The sequence below is a fragment of the Carica papaya genome, chromosome 8 (genome assembly GCF_054855325.1).
Source record: "Carica papaya isolate Zhongbai chromosome 8, ASM5485532v1, whole genome shotgun sequence".
Classification (NCBI taxonomy): domain Eukaryota; kingdom Viridiplantae; phylum Streptophyta; class Magnoliopsida; order Brassicales; family Caricaceae; genus Carica; species Carica papaya.
Genome location: NC_142316.1, coordinates 7,679,884 through 7,695,021, shown reverse-complemented (window position 1 = coordinate 7,695,021; position 15,138 = coordinate 7,679,884).

The window sequence follows — 15,138 nt, the reverse complement described above, 5'->3', positions numbered from 1 at the left end:
GCTTTGGGTAATCATGTTATAAAATCCATGGTGATATACTCCCATTTTTATTATGGAATTAGTAACGGTTAGAGTAGACCGCCTGGGTGTTGATACTCGGTCTTAACCTATTAGCATGTGAGACACTTTGAGATAAATCAACAATACCCATTTTCATCCCGTTCCATAAAAATCAGGACTCCATACTTTGATACATCTTGGTTCTTCTCAACTGTATGGTGAACTCCAAATTATGAGCCTCTGTCATGATATCTCTTTTTAAATCGACATTGCTTGGAACACATAACCTGTCTTGGAACTTAAGCAGTCCATCAACAAAAACTTGGAACCTTGGATTCATCCCTAATTTTCTATCCTTTTTAAGGGCTCCTAAAGTAGAATCAACCAACTAAGCCTCCTTGATCCTCTGGATTAACTTGGATTGGACTGTTAAGTGGGTTAGACATGTGGCCCGTTTTAAGTCTTGGAGTTATTTTCGTTACCTAACCTTTATCATTCTGCACTCGAAGACCATCATATGAGTTAACATACCTATATTATTTCTGCTGAGAGCATCCGCTACTATGTTGCCCTTATTTGGGTAGTACAAGATCTTACAATCATAATCCTTGAGAAGTTCTATCCAACACCTCTTACGCATGTTGAGGTCTTTCTATGTGAATGTGTTTCAGGCTCTTATGATCTATATAGATTTTAAACGTCTCTCCATACAAGTAATGGCGCTAGATTTTCAAGGCATGGATAATTGCAACAAGCTACAAATCGTGAGTGGGGTAATTCTTTTCAAGGTTTTTTAGTTGCCTAGACCCATAAGCTATGACCCTCCCGTTCTGCATCAAAACACAACCTAAACCTTGGTAGGATATGTCACTGTACACTGTATATTTGCCTGTTCCATTTGGTAGAGTCAACACCGGTGCGGTAGTTAGTTACTTTTTGAGTTTTGTAAAGCTTCTTTTACATTGTTCATTCCACTCAAACTTGATATTTTTCTTTGTGAGTCATGTCAGGGGGCTGCTATGCTTGAGAATCCTTTCACAAACCTGCGATAATAACCTGCCATACCCAAGAAACTTCTAACTTCCTTGACCGTAGTAAGTTCTTTCCAGCCTGTCACTACCTCAATCTTATCGAGATTCATAAAGATTCATTCTTTCGATATTATGTGTCCCAGGAAAGAATTTTGCTCAAGCTAAAATTCACGTTTTCTCAACTTTGCATATAGTTTCTTTTCTTTGAGAATCTGTAAGACTTGAGTCAGATACTGAGTGTTTTGTTCCCTGTTCTTAGAGTAAACCAAGATATTATCAATGAAAACTATGACAAACGAATCCATGAAGCTTGCAGGTGAGTTAGTCAATCCGAACGACATGACAAGAAACTCAAAATGTCCATATCGGGTTCTAAAGGTCGTCTTAGGGATGTCTTCTACTTTGATCTTTACCTGATGGTATTCTGAACGTAGGTGAATCTTGGAGAAAATCTGGGCATTTTATAATTGATCAAAAAGGTCATCTATCCTAGAGAGAGGGTATTTATTCTTAATTGTGACACTGTTCATTTCTCTATAGTTTACGCATAACCTCAAAGTCCCATCACTCTTTCTTACGAATGTAACTCTAGCACCCAAGGAGATATGTTGCACCGGATGAAACCATTATCCTGCAGCTCTTTGATCTATTTTCTAATCTCCTCCATTTCAACATGGCTCATTTGGTATGGGGTGACTAAGATGGGTTGCTAGGTTGAAGATCAATGACGAATTCTACTTCTTGATCTACTGGCAGCACTGGTAGTTCAATAGGGAATACATCAGGGAAGTTTCTGACAACAATAGTATCTTAGATGCAAATCTTTCCTCAAGTTTGCCTATGACGGAAAAGGAATAATTAAGTTAATGACATATGATTAAATTCAATATATTACCACCATACACGAACAATATATGAGATTTTATTAATTAGTAAAATATTTTTTATTAGGGATGTTAAATACAAGTCTCTTGTGTTAACAATCAACGATAACATGATAAGTTGGTAACAAGTTCATATCTAGGATTACATCAAAATCTCCCGTATCTAGTGCTATTAGATATACGCTCAGTTCCCTACTTGTTATTTCTATGATACAAGATTTGTATTTAACATTTTTCAGCAATGTTCTGTTCCCAAGTATAGACACAAATAATACAGAATATAGACATTCAGGTAGTACATTTGAATATTGAATACAAGCATATGAAACAAAAGAATGTGAAACACTAGTGTCAATTAAAATATGTGCAAGATGTTTGCAGATAGTATACATATCCCCAATAACATCTAGATTGGCTTCAGCATCCTGCTGGGAGAATGTGTAGACTCTACCCTAGACCATGGGCCTGGCCTAATTATGATTCCTCGAACACTCTTTCGCGTAGTGTGGGTACTCCCACATATGCGACAGGTGTTGTTGAGATGATAATAAGGTCGGTCCGCATGATCCTTGTCACAGTGTTGGCAAATTTTGCCACGTCCTACTACCAGGGCCTTAGGTCTTAGCCTGAGGTGAAGACCTTGGCCTCTTGTACTGCTGGTTTGGTGTAGTGGGTGCTAGTTTGCGATGGGGAATTGGGGGCTTGGAGTTGCCTATTGTAGAGAAAAAAATATAGATGTTTCTCTCGATCAACTGTGTCTTGGCCAAGACTGGCGAATATGCGTCAAGCTAAAACACAAACAACTGCTGCCTGATCTCATGACGAAGACCTCATTCAAACCTCCTTACTATCCTACCTTCATCTGTCATATTGTCAGGGGAGTATCCAAACAACTCAAGGAATTTTTGAGCATACTCTGTTACTGATAAATCTCCTTGGACTAGTTGTGCAAACTCTACTTCTTTCAGATGTCGAAGATATTCCAGAAGGTACTTAGTATTGTAGCTTGCCAAAAACTATTCTAGGTGATCGAAGTGGACATAGTAGCCAGCTTCAGTTGCCACAACCGTCTTGCCTCACCAATAAGCATATACGTTGCAAGAATAACCTTCTGTTTGGGAATCACCCCAAGTGTCGCGAAGGCCTTCTCTATCTCTACCAACCAACACTCACCTTCCTTAAAAGTGAAAATTCCTACAAACTATTATATTCTAATTGATCTATTTAACCCAATCTAATAATAACATTTTAGTACATACTGAATTTTAGCACTATCATTAGAAATTTTTTTTAATTTCAAGCATATAAAGTATAGAGCTTTAAGCAAGGTATATATGTATCTACAAAGTTGCACATTGATATATCCTTGATATATTGTTTTATCAGAATATTTGAAAAGTTTTATGTCGCAAAATAATTTAATTTTATCAAATGGACAGGGTTAAAATTTTTTTTTTATGAATTCATGGAGAAAATATCATTAGAAAATTAACACTCAAACAGTAAGTTATGTATGGCATTTCATGGGTGTTTGTTGATATTAAAAAGGAGACAATCAGTCCGAATAGGGCCAAAAAAAAAAAAAAGCTAACGCTATCTAAATTTATTCGGTTCAGCTCAAATTAAATTGTATATTTTTTTTTCCTCACATGATGTTTTTAATTAAAATAAATAAATAAACCTAATAAGAACAAAACTAAATAATAAATTTCGTAAACCATACTTATTCACTTAATATGTAATATACGGAATTAACAAAACAAAACAATAATCTAAGAATATACGTATCTTAAAATCTCAGTTCGTTTTGTCTGGAAGGAATCAATAAAAATTTTTAGGACCTCCAATTACAAATTGAAAAATAAATCAAACTACTATATTCTTATTGATCTATTTAACTCAATCTAATAATAACATTTTAGTACATACTGAATTTTAGCACTATTGTAAATTCTAGGTCCCATAACAAACTTCGCACTTAACTTGCTGATGAGTCCAATCAGCCTGCCCAAATAAGGAAAACCTGCCTCGTAGTTTGAGGCATTGGAGAAATATGTTCTTTTGTTTTTCTCTTTGAGAAAGGTTGGACAAATATTTTAATCTCGTGGATTGAACGTAAAATACCTCAAAGCCAATAAATATGAAATTAATTTTTTATAAGGTAATATGTGTGTCAATATTAGTTCGTTTAACTATTAAAATTTGAATTTCTATCTTAAATTAATAACTTAATTAATGGATGTAATTAACGGAGGAGGGTGTAGATGTTAAATTAATATGTTATAGTGAGCGTTATAAAAAAAACATCTATATAATTCATCTCTAAAATTGAAGAACCATTGTACACAAGCTATTTTGAAAACTTTCCCTTGCTCCCAGTATGGCGAAATTGGATTGTTCCATCACTTTTCTGGCACTATTTTTCGCCGCAGGACTGCTTTTTGTACCGGCACTTTCAGAGGATATAGCCCCGTCACCCAAGTCCGAGCATTGAAGTGTTGGGATTTACAGCATTAAAGTGTTGAGATACCTTTCTCACAAGAAGGAGAGTCAATTAAATAATTAATGAGAATATCCCAATTCGAGAAAAAATTATTTTGAAGAAGGGGGTTGATGCGAGAAAAGAATGGGGTGCAACTCACACTAAGATCTTATGATAAAGATGATTATAACCAAATGGTCAAAAAAGTCATTCCAATCATAAACTCTCAAGTATTTCCCATGAGAGAGTCATTACTCTTGTTGGGAGAGTCGTAACTTGATACTCATCTCTTTTAAGACACAAGAGTCATATAGATAATAAAAGTTCTAAAGATTTTTTATACATAATCATTCATTCTTCCGCAATCAAACATAACTCTCCTCATGAATAGCTTTCAACTTCAAGTAAATCTCATAAGAATTCAAAAATACTTATCCTACAAATTAAGACGAGATTCTAAGAGATTTACTTCATCAAAACTTATATTCTTTATCAATTTAGAGTTCTTGTCACAACAAGAGAAGAAAAATCCTTTCAAATTAATTGGTTAACTGTTACAAATTATCACTTTTTAATTTTATATTTAAAAATTTTAACTAACTAATTATTATATATATTATTACTTTAACTGAAAATTTAAATATATTATCATTTTTTTTATTTTTAAAAATTATAAGGAAATATCAAATTCAATTTCATCTGAAGATAAATCAGGCTTATAGTCCTTGAGGACGAGCAGGGATCCTTTCAAATTCCATACTTCACGACTGCAGACTCTTTTCTTATCTTCCTCTTGATATATATATATATATATATAGGTAAACACTACGGACATCTCTTTTATTATATATGGTGTTCTTCCCTTGTTAATAGATATGGATAAGCTCTGTACAGTATAGGATAGGTAAGCTGCGTAAAACCTATGAACAGCCACCATTAATCAAAGTCAAAGCCATACTTTACAAATTAAAATTCATGAAATAATTTCCCACATCTCCACCGAGCTGCCTCATATGCTATATAAATACCCTACAACCTCAGGAACTCATCCTCACTTGTTCTATTGAATTTTACATATAAGATAAACAAAAACAATTTAGAGAAAAAGGAATGGCGTCTGAATGCCCAGGTAAGTACGGATCAACTCTTCTTTTCATATATAAGGGTAATTAATTAGTGCACAATTATAAGAAATTATATACATATACATATATGTATGGGTGTTGCAGGTAAAAACTCATGGCCGGAACTTGTCGGGAAAAACGGAGATGAGGCAGGGGAAACCATAAAGAGAGAAAATCCAAATGTCTTGGAAGCCATCGTGTTGTTGGAAGGAACTCCGGTGATCAAGAATTTTAGCTGCAACAGGGTTTGGGTTTAGGTAAGCGATTGCAAGATTGTTACTCTAGTTCCTACTATAGGCTAACATTGCCCCACGTAATTTCATATAATAAATGTAATAATACATGGGCTAGTTTCTTGACTGATCTAGCTTCCATTGTAACCAAATAAATAAATAAGTAGTTTTTATTTAATTTTCAATAATTAGTAAATTCTCTTATGTTATTTTTCTTTAGATATTTATTTGAATAATTGGAAATAAATAAATGTGACTGATATTTTATGTGATTTAATAGTTTATTATATATTAATATTATATCCTATTTTCTAATTATATACAATTTGGATTTTAATTTGATTTAAAAATTTTATTTAATTTCAATGCAAATCAAATTTTGGAGGGTAATTAGAAACCAAACTAAATTAAACTATTTCGGTTTAGTTTTTCAATTGGGTTAAATTTTTTAGTTTGGACAAAATAACTTGTAATACCCAAATTAATTTTTTGTAATTTAAATTAATTTGTAAATGTAGTTTTTTTAATTTTTTATTTTAATTTAGTATAAACTACAATTATGTTCTATAACTCATTTGTCAAGAGAGATGGGAGCATGTACTTCCTTCCCATAATTCAATATGCAATAGTTCCATACTTCCTTGTTTTTCTTGTGAGCTACAAGTTCATATGTCTGCAACTGTTTCATTGACAAAACGATATCCACCACAAGATGGTGACAATCAATCCTAGAATATATTATTTTCAAACAGCAATTTCGACTCACGTTAACCTTATTTTCTTGAGAAAAAAATATTCTAACACTTCAATGTTGCATCTCCCATTAATTTTATGGACACAAGTTTGATAGAATTCCTCATCAATTATATGGTGTCCATACTTGGGTGACAAACTTATATTTTGTGAAAATATCGGTATAAAGAGTAGTCCTGCAGTGACAAAAAGTGCCAGAAAATTGAAGGAACAATCCAATTTTGCCTTATTGGGACCAAAAGAAAGTTTTTGGAATAGCGTGTGTACAGTGGTTCTTTAGTTTTTGGAATAGCTTGTGTACAATAGTTCTTTAGTTTCAACAACTAATTAGATAGATACTTTTTTGTAATGCTCGCTGTAATAGATTAATTTAATATGTACACCCTTCATTAATTATATCTCTTAATTAAATTATTAATTTAAGATAGAAATTCAAAATTTAATCATTAAGCAAAATGATATTAACAAATATATTATGTTAAAAAAAATTACTCTCATATTTATTGGCTTTGAGGTATTTTATATTCAATCCACAAGATTGAAAATATTTGCCCAATCATTCAAAAAGAGAAAAACAAAAGAAAATATTTCTCCAATCCCTCAAATTATGGGTCAAATTTTCCTTATTTGGGCAGATCATTGGACTCATTAGCAAGTTCAGTGCAAAGTCTGTTATGGTACCTAGAGTTTATAGTAGTGGTAAAATTCGGCATATACTAGACAATTAATATTAGATGAAATTAAATAGAACGAATTAGAATACAATAGTTTGATTTAATTTTCAATTTGGAATTAGATGTCCTAAAGAGTTTATTTCATTCCGTCCAGATTAAATGGACCGAGATTTTAAGGTATATATATTCTTAGATTATTATTTTATCTTATTAATTCCATAAATGATCTATTAAATAAATAATTATTGTTTATGAAATTTATTATTTAGTTTTATTTTTATTAGATTTATTAATTATTTTTTAATTAAAACTCATGTAAGGAAAAATATTTACAATTAATTTGAATTTAACCAAATAAATTTAGATAGTCTGTTTTTTTTTTTGGCCTATTTGATCTAATTCAATCTTCTTTCATATTAATAAAAATTCATGAAATATCATACATAACCTATTATTTGAATGTTAATTTTCAACTGATTTTTTTGTGAATTCATATAATTTAACCAGGTCTATGTGATGAAATTAAATTATTTTACAATATATAACTTTTAAATATTTTGATAAAATAATATATGAAGGATATATCAATATATAACTTTGTAAGTATACATATACCTTGCTAAAAGCTCGATACTTTATATGCTTCAAATTAAAATTAACATTAATAGCCCAGAAAAATAGATATATGTGGGAGAAATTATCAACTATGATTATGTATTATAACTCGTTTGTCAAGAGTGATTGGAGCACGCGTTTCCTTTCTGTAATTCAATATGCATTCCATACTTCCTTGTTTTTTTGTGAGCTACAGGTTCATATGCCTGTAATTATTTTATTGACAAAACGACATCCATCACAAGATGGTGATAATTTATCCCGGAATTTTTTATTTTCAAACAACAATCTCGACTCATGTTAACCTAATTTTTTTGGAAAAAAAAGTATTCTAACACTTCTATGTTGCATCTCTCACTAACTTTATGGACACAAGTTTGATAGAATTCTTCATCAATTATATGATGTCTATACTTGAGTGACGAATTTATATCTTGTGAAAATGTTAGTATAAAAAGTAGTCCTGTAAGAACAAAAAGTGCCAATAAAGTGATGGAACAATCCAATTTTATTTTATTGGGCACAAAAAAAAATTTTTGGAATAGCTTATGTACAATGGTTCTTTAGTTTCAGAAATTAATTATATAGATATTTTTTTTGTAATAATTTAATATATACACCCTCTATTAATTACATCTCTTAATTAAATTATTAATTTAATATAGAAATTCAAATTTTAATCATCAAACAAACTAATATTAACATATATATTATGTTATAAAAAATTAATTTCATATTTATTACCTCAAACTAAGTTTTATTTTCTTTCCCATCCTTCGACCTACCCAAAACCTTTCACTTCTAATCCATTTTAGGAAGATTTGGCCCACTAGTATTTTAAATTTTTCTTATACGCTTCCTATGGACTTGGCCTCACCAGGTTCATTAGACCAAAATCTTTCTTTCTAAAAGATCTTTTCTATGGGTTCGACCCACTATTATTTGGATCAAACTTCAGCTGTCTTCTATATATACATATATGATTTCTTTTTTTCTTAACGTTCAGCCCACCAGGGGCTTCTCTCTCTTCCCTAGCCTGGTTTTCTATTAGGGTCGGCCAACTCAGGTTTAGATCCCTCACATCCCTTCATTTTTTGTTTTTGTCTCCTAGACCAAATAAAATCTGAACACATATCTAGCCCATTTCCATTTGGGCTCGGTCCAATAAAAATTTAATCCAATCTCCTAGATATTTTTTTGTAACGTTCCCTATAATAGATTAATTTAAAATGTACACCCTCTATTAATTACATCTCTTAGAAATTCAAATTTTAATTATTAAATAAATTAATATTAACATATATATTATGTCATAAAAAATTAGTCTCATAGGTTTCGAGGTATTTTATGTTCAACCCACAATATTAAAAATATTTTCTCAAAAATTACCTTTGTATTGAGTATTCTCGAAAATGGAAATTATTCACAAAAATTTTAATTAATTTCAAATAAAGACACATTATATATTTATTTATTTATTATAAGGAATTAAATTAATATCACAATATTATGAGGACGACTCTGAACTTAAGAAAATTAATTAAAAATCCAGGTAGAGAATATTAGCCTGTATGAGGAACTACGGTTACAATGTTGCACGCGTTGACCCTAATCCAAACCCTTCCGCAGTCAAAATATAGGATCACCTTATTTCCTTCCGGCAACACAGTGGCTTCAGCCACAAGTGGATTTTCTCTCTTTATAATTTCCGCTGCCTCATCTCCGTTTCTCCCTACAAGCTCCGGCCATGAGTTTTTACCTGCAACACCCATATATACATATGTATATTTTCTTATAACTATGCATTAATTCATTAACTTATATATACACATGTAATATTTCTAAATTAAATTACTGACAAAATAAGAGACTTCACTTTTTACATTTTTTTTTTCCTAATAAAATTGTAAGAGTTTAGTCTAGGTGTCAACCGGACATGTTAGGTTAAATAATTTGATTACTTAATAAAATATGTGATAAACTAAAGAGATAATAGGGGTCTTTTTTACACAAAAATTGAATTTTTTGTTACAATAAAAACAGAAAGAATACTGATTATTTAATATTATAAAATATATATATATATCAATAAATTTCTATGAAATAATTTTACGAGATTGAACCAATTGTATCAATTAGTAAGATATTACTAGAAAATAAGAATTAATCATTCACTTTTATTAAAATAAAATTGAGAGAAAAAAAGGTTGATCCATACTGACCTGGGCAATCAGATGACATTTTCTCTCTATAATTCAATAAAACAAGTGAAGATGAGTTGATGGATTTACATAGCTGATGAGGTGGGATATAAGTGTTTTTTCTTAAATCAGAAACTTAAAAATGCATTAAAGAAGGGAATTAATTACAAATTAAGATGTTATTTATGGGCAAGACCATTCTTGAGTTCAATAGATTTATATACATTGTAGTGACATTAATTTATACGTCAATATATTATTGGTTTTCTTTAGGTAATATTCATGTGTGCCTTAAGTAAATAATGCGTTGCGTAGGTTGTAAGTTATGTAACGGTTCCGAAATTTTAAAAGAAATAATTCATAAATTAAGTGTGGAAACGAAATAATTAGTTAGTGTCTATATTTCTTACACAATAACTTAAAGTACTAAATAATGCTACAGAAATTACACTTTTGAAATAAATACAAAAAATTAATGAAATAAACGGAAAATAAATAAAGTACTAAATAGTGCTACATAAATTACACTTTTGAAGGAAATACAAAAAATTAATGAAATAAACAGAAAATAAATAAAACTGGTATGCTACTCGCAACTCTCTTATGGATCAGCCTCTGGATTCTGGTCATCTTGATCTAAAATGGTTAAATAAGAAATGAGCTACGCTATCCCAGTAAGAATATCACGCTATTCAACGACATAGAAATGAAGGTTGGTAGAAAAATCAAAACAACTAATGGAGCTCTTAATTAAATAAATTCATTTATCATAAACAAAATCTTTTGCCATCTATTTACTGTAGTGAGATTTACAAAACAACTTATAGAGATAATAACATAACTCAAATAATGATTTCATATGCAATCGATTTGAATAACAATTCTATCCTTTATCAACCTATTAGTATCCATGGGGGTTTATAAGGATGTTCCTACAACACGTGAACCATTTCCTTTAACATTTCAAATTAACGGGCCGTCTCCATACCCAGTCCGATATGAGCGCCAAACCACTAAACCTCAATACTCTGTCCAGTGTGATGGTGAAATGGGTCGTCCCCATACCCTATCTGGTATGAGTGTCAAATTACCAAACTTCGATACCCCATCCGGTATGAAGCAACATTCACGGTAGGATTTTCTATACGCCCAGTTCGTCTACCATCTCTCAGGATATCCAGTAAGGTTGTCGCTTCATCCATTCACTTAATCACACAATTTTCCATTTTTCTTTAATCTCTCTTTTTTCCAATTCAACCGTAAACCCATAAAATAAACAATACATGCATTCAAAGCTGTAAAATCGATCAATCAGATACTATCATGCATTCAAACCGTAAAAATAATTAACAGAAACAATAATATATAATTTTCGAACACATAATTAATTATGAATATTTTTTAAATTGTATAAAATACCGTATTATTAATAATTTAACTTCAATTCCATAACAGAGAATAGAGTAAGAGATTCTTACTCAATTCGATGCCTAAAAAATGAAACTTATTGACTGTGCCCGTCGCGGTCCCCGGATTCCCTGAATTTTTCTTCGGAAATTAAAACACGCTACAAGTATCTACAAATATCCCAAAAAATCCAAAAACAGTATCAGGACCTCTTTTTGGCTAATTTTGAAATTCCAGCACAGTGGCTCCACCGTGCTTCGGCGACGACGCCGCTGCCCGCGATGGTGATCCACCTCAGGTTGCCTATTTTTGGCCAATTTTGCATCAATCCTTGCGAGAAAACACATTAAGGGACCTCAGTTGGCCGAAAAAATTGAAAAATTGAAAATCACCAGCAACAGGGCTCTTCGGTGAGGCGGCTCCGCTAGCTCGCTTTTGCGGTTGAGTGTTTTACTTTGGTCAACCTGTAGATAAGGAAACGGTGAAAAAATTTTGCATAACGGAAATCGGAAAGGGCCTTATCGGATGTGGTTTTTTAAATTTTTTGCAGCGGCACTGCCGGGCTTTGCCCGTAGTTTTTGGCCAATTGGTTGATCATTTTACTCCGATATGGCCATGGGGGTGTTTAAAATTGAATTATGAGCAAAAAGAAATTTTGTTACTTCTTTTGGCGATCGGAAGTGGCTCCGGCGCGGCGGTGGATGGTGGTGGTTCTCATTTCCAGCGGTTGGGTCTTTTTCTCCGATGAGGGTGTCTGACGGCTAGGCTTAGGATTTGGTGTGAAGAGGATTATTTATATTCGTCCCCTTTTAATATGGGCCGTCCATCGCGATTGATCTGAAACGTCTGATCACAATTAAATAGGGAGTGAATCTAGACCGTTCATCGCTATCTGATATGAACCGTCCAATCGCGTTTAAATAAGAAGTGGATCTGGACCGTTGATCGCATTTAAATCTGACCGTCTAAGCGCGTTTAGGGAGAGAACACATCCAGGTCGTCTGTGCACGCGGGAGCGAATATGGACGGTTCGATCGCGGGCACGCGGATCGCCCGCGTGGCCTCCCGTGTGGCACCGTGTCAGTGTTCGTTGCCACGTGGTACGTTCTAGTTCGTAAGAGCTACTAACCGGGCATCTTATGTGGTATAACTTTTTTAAATTACATTTTGACCCATAGTTTTCGATTTTTCTTTCAAAAATACCCTCAAAATCCAAAATTTCACTTGTTTTTTTTTTCAAAATTATTTTCAATTTCATTCTCTTTCAAATTTTTTTCATTTTTATACTAAATTAAAATAAAAAATTAAAAAACTACATTTAAAAATTAATTTAAATTACAAAAAATTAATTTGGGTATTACAAGTTATTTTGTCCAAACTAAAAAATTTAACCCAATTGAAAAACTAAACCGAAATAGTTTAATTTAGTTTGGTTTCTAATTACCCTCCAAAATTTGATTTGCATTGAAATTAAATAAAATTTTTAAATCAAATTAAAATCCAAATTGTATATAATTAGAAAATAGGATATAATATTAATATATAATAAACTATTAAATCACATAAAATATCAGTCACATTTATTTATTTCCAATTATTCAAATAAATATCTAAAGAAAAATAACATAAGAGAATTTACTAATTATTGAAAATTAAATAAAAACTACTTATTTATTTATTTGGTTACAATGGAAGCTAGATCAGTCAAGAAACTAGCCCATGTATTATTACATTTATTATATGAAATTACGTGGGGCAATGTTAGCCTATAGTAGGAACTAGAGTAACAATCTTGCAATCGCTTACCTAAACCCAAACCCTGTTGCAGCTAAAATTCTTGATCACCGGAGTTCCTTCCAACAACACGATGGCTTCCAAGACATTTGGATTTTCTCTCTTTATGGTTTCCCCTGCCTCATCTCCGTTTTTCCCAACAAGTTCCGGCCATGAGTTTTTACCTGCAACACCCATACATATATGTATATGTATATAATTTCTTATAATTGTGCACTAATTAATTACCCTTATATATGAAAAGAAGAGTTGATCCGTACTTACCTGGGCATTCAGACGCCATTCCTTTTTCTCTAAATTGTTTTTGTTTCTCTTATATGTAAAATTCAATAGAACAAGTGAGGATGAGTTCCTGAGGTTGTAGGGTATTTATATAGCATATGAGGCGGCTCGGTGGAGATGTGGGAAATTATTTCATGAATTTTAATTTGTAAAGTATGGCTCTGACTTTGATTAATGGTGGCTGTTCATAGGTTTTACGCAGCTTACCTGTCCTATACTGTACAGAGCTTATCCATATCTATTAACAAGGGAAGAACACCATATATAATAAAAGAGATGTCCGTAGTGTTTACCTATATATATATATATATATATATATATCAAGAGGAAGATAAGAAAAGAGTCTGCAGTCGTGAAGTATGGAATTTGAAAGGATCCCTGCTCGTCCTCAAGGACTATAAGCCTGATTTATCTTCAGATGAAATTGAATTTGATGTTTCCTTATAATTTTTAAAAATAAAAAAATGATAATATATTTAAATTTTCAGTTAAAGTAATAATATATATAATAATTAGTTAGTTAAAAATATATAAATTTAAATGATTTTGGGGTAATTCTGAGAAAATTTGAGAGGTTGGGGCAGAATTTGAAATTGAGAAACTATTGGGACAGAATCTGTATTTGAGGAAATAGTGGAGCAGAAGTTAAATTTAAGAAAATATTGGTGCAGAATTTGAATTTTAGGGAAGAAAAGAAGATTCTGAAAAGAGAGAAGAGAGGAAGTCAGGGAGAGAGGAGAGTTTGTAAGAGAGAGAAAGAGAGAAATATATATATAGAGAGAGGCTTTTAGAGAGAGAAAGAGAAATTTATAGAGAGAAGAGATAACAGGGAGAAGAGAGAAGAGATAAGAGAGATAGAAAGTTTAGAGAGAGAATAATAAACTGATATTTTATTCTACAAAAATTACATTCCTTAGATTTGATTTACAACTATTATTTATAAACATGAAAGGTTACATAAGAATTTTTATCAACCATTGCAACTATTTGAGTATGTGAGAATTCTTATCAACCATTACAATTATTCATGATTTTCTAGGATCTCAACAATTTCTTCTCCTTGGATATCATCCTTGTCCCCAAGGTTGAAATTCAGCTTCCAACATTTGCTATCTAAGGATATTATTACTATTTATTATGATTATATATAGATATTATTAATTTATATATATGTATATATTTTAATGTGCTACCGAAGAACTTCATGTGGATCTTTTGTATCTTTTCTTCTTTCGCTTCTTTTGTTTCCTTTCCCACTTTTTTTTTCATTTTTCTTCTGTTTTTTCTTCTTCCACTTCATCTTCTTCCGCTTCTCCTTCTTCTGTTTTGTTTTCATTAGTGAGAGACCAAGAGAGAACAAGGGAATATGAGTGACAGAGAGATTGAGTGGTTCGATTCGGTCCACTGGGGTCTGATCGGTTTGGTTCAATAAACTAATTCGGTTTAACACGGGTTTAGTCTGGCCTCATATTGTCTTTGAATTAGTCCGGCTCGAACCAGCAGTTTTAGGGTTTTTTCAACTGATTTAGTCATTGAACCGGTTTTAGGGTTTGCCTTGTTAAAAGCCAGTTTACCCCTTTTTGTTTCATCTTCTTCGTCATGGTGCATAGGGAAAAAAAGAGTCCCACTCTGCACTTCGCGCACAGCTGAAATAGAGG